Source organism: Aegilops tauschii, unplaced genomic scaffold (genome assembly GCF_002575655.3).
Source record: "Aegilops tauschii subsp. strangulata cultivar AL8/78 unplaced genomic scaffold, Aet v6.0 ptg000469l_obj, whole genome shotgun sequence".
NCBI lineage: Eukaryota > Viridiplantae > Streptophyta > Magnoliopsida > Poales > Poaceae > Aegilops > Aegilops tauschii.
In genome coordinates this window covers 28,241-31,035 of record NW_027332710.1, presented here as the reverse complement: position 1 = coordinate 31,035, position 2,795 = coordinate 28,241, and the positions used below count along the sequence as shown (strand labels likewise).

The 2,795-nt window shown below is 34.1% G+C and overlaps 1 long non-coding RNA gene across 1 annotated transcript; it reads right to left on the bottom strand.

Moving 5' to 3' along the window:
• Window positions 1–200: 200 nt before the first annotated feature.
• On the bottom strand, window positions 201–1,707 carry LOC141030792 (uncharacterized). The gene is made up of 2 exons (XR_012192874.1): window positions 1,441–1,707; window positions 201–397 (listed from the first exon to the last, which is right to left on the bottom strand). It is a non-coding gene; the product is annotated as an uncharacterized lncRNA (long non-coding RNA).
• Between the last annotated feature and the right edge of the window lie 1,088 nt (window positions 1,708–2,795).

Genomic DNA, 2,795 nt, shown 5'->3' with positions numbered 1-2,795 from the left:
AAAAAATAGAGTTTCATTCCGAAAGGCAATGAAAAAAGCCATTGAATTAACTAAAAAAGCAGATATAAGGGGAGTAAAAGTAAAAATTGCGGGTCGTCTCGGAGGAAAAGAAATTGCACGCGCCGAATCTATTAAAAAGGGTAGACTTCCCCTCCAAACAATTCGCGCTAAAATTGATTATTGCTGCTATCCAATTCGGACTATCTATGGAGTATTAGGTGTAAAAATTTGGATATTCGTAGACGAAGAATAAGTAATCTTGTCTTCGGATTCTGTCCATTGATAGAATAAAAAATGACAAGAGACTTTTTTCCTGAAATCCCTGCAAAAGAAGAAATTATACCTCTTTCTATAAGATTTAATGAAAATTGATAAATCATTTAATATAATTGCTATGCTTAGTGTGTGACTCGTTATTTTTTTCTTTTTTTTAAGAAAAAAACTTAGTAATTATAGAAAATTAACTAATAACCAACCTATTGCTTCGTATTGTCGAGATCCTAACTAAGAAACAGTCACTATATGAATAAATACCTCTATCATAAATGAGTAGATGTGTCATATAGTTGTAGCAACTGCAATTTTTTCTCTAAAAAAGAAAAGGGATTCTAGGTTGTGAAGCAAAACTAAAGGGATGTGGATAAAGGGAGGGATGATAGAAAGAAGGAAGAGGAAATAAATAAGATATAGGATTCCACTATGTATGGTCTATGAATTACATCATAAAAGGCAATGTGATAAAGCATCAATATAATAAAAATAATAGAGAATTAAAAATTGTAACTTGAAACAAGAACTACAAATTTAAAGCAATAATAAAGAGCCGCCCGGGTTAATAAAACTGAGAAAATTAACTCGGAAAGAAATTTTTTGGAAGCTCCGTTGCGGGATTCAGACCTAACCATTCAAGGAGAAGCAGTGGGAACGACAGAACCTATGATTCCATAGGATTTTATTGAAAAGAATCCTAACACTTCATTGGGTGGGATGGCGGAACAAACCAAAAAAATTGTCTTATTTGGTAAGTTTATAAATTAACAAATAAGACAGGAAAGAGTAAATATTCGCCCGCGAAATTCTTATTGAATTAGAATACTTTACCGCGATTCAATAAGAGTAAAAATAAGGATTTTTTTAAGAAGGATTACATTATCTATAAATATAGAATTTAGATAAATATACACACACATCTGGATATATTCTAGATCTTCTTTTTTGACTATATATTATATTTTTCTGTTTTAACAAATTCAATATAAAAAAAACCGAACTTTTTCTATTATCTATTAATGTGTATCTATCCGTACCGTAATATTTTTGAATATTATGAATTAGAGAAATTTACATGCTTTCTCATTCCATTCGCGAGGAGCTGGATGAGAAGAAACTCTCATGTCCAGTTTTGCAGTAGAGATGGAACTAAGAAAGAGAACCATCGACTATAACCCCAAAAGAACCAGATTTCGCAAACAACATAGAGGAAGAATGAAAGGAAAATCCTGCCGAGGCAATCGTATTTGTTTTGGTAGATATGCTCTTCAAGCACTTGAACCCGCTTGGATCACGGCGAGACAGATAGAAGCAGGACGAAGAGCAATAACACGATATGCACGTCGTGGTGGAAAAATATGGGTACGTATATTTCCCGACAAACCGGTTACACTAAGACCCACGGAAACACGTATGGGCTCGGGAAAGGGGTCCCCCGAATATTGGGTATCCGTTGTTAAACCTGGTCGTATACTTTATGAAATGGGGGGAGTATCTGAAACTGTAGCTAGAGCAGCTATCTCCATAGCTGCCAGTAAAATGCCCATACGAAGTCAATTTATTCGATTAGAGATATAGAACCCTAAAAGGGGTATGGAAGATAAAAAAAAATGCCCGGTTTTTCTTTCTGGAAAGACAATATTTCTTTCATCCTTTTGCATTGAAATAACAAATTGAAATCAAAATAAAAAATAATATGATTCAACCTCAGACCCTTTTAAATGTAGCAGATAATAGTGGAGCTCGAAAATTGATGTGTATTCGAGTCATAGGAGCTGCTGGTAATCAGCGATATGCTCGTATTGGTGATGTTATTGTTGCTGTAATCAAAGACGCATTGCCCCAAATGCCTCTAGAAAGATCCGAAGTAATTCGAGCTGTAATTGTACGTACATGTAAAGAGTTCAAATGCGAAGACGGTATAATAATCCGCTATGATGACAATGCTGCGGTTATAATTGATCAAAAAGGCAATCCAAAAGGAACTCGAGTTTTTGGCGCGATTGCCGAGGAATTGAGAGAATTGAATTTTACCAAAATAGTTTCATTAGCTCCTGAAGTATTATAAATACTAGTAGGCGAAATTGAGACCAAAGAATTAATTTAGTAGATTGTGTTTTACGTATATGTTTTAAAATCCAAAATGAAAAAAAAAAAGAAAACATGTTGATTATAGAAAAATTAGGAGGAACCTAGAATTAGAGTCTTATGGGCAAGGACACTATTGCTGATTTACTAACCTCTATAAGAAATGCGGACATGAATAAAAAAGGAACAGTTCGAGTAGTATCTACAAATATTACCGAAAACATTGTTAAAATACTTCTACGAGAGGGTTTTATTGAAAGTGTTCGGAAACATCAGGAACGTAACAGATATTTCTTGGTTTCAACTTTGCGACATCAAAAGAGAAAGACTAGAAAAGGAATATATAGAACAAGAACCTTTTTAAAGCGTATCAGCCGACCCGGCTTACGAATTTATACCAACTATCAAGGAATTCCTAAAGTTTTGGGTGGAATGGG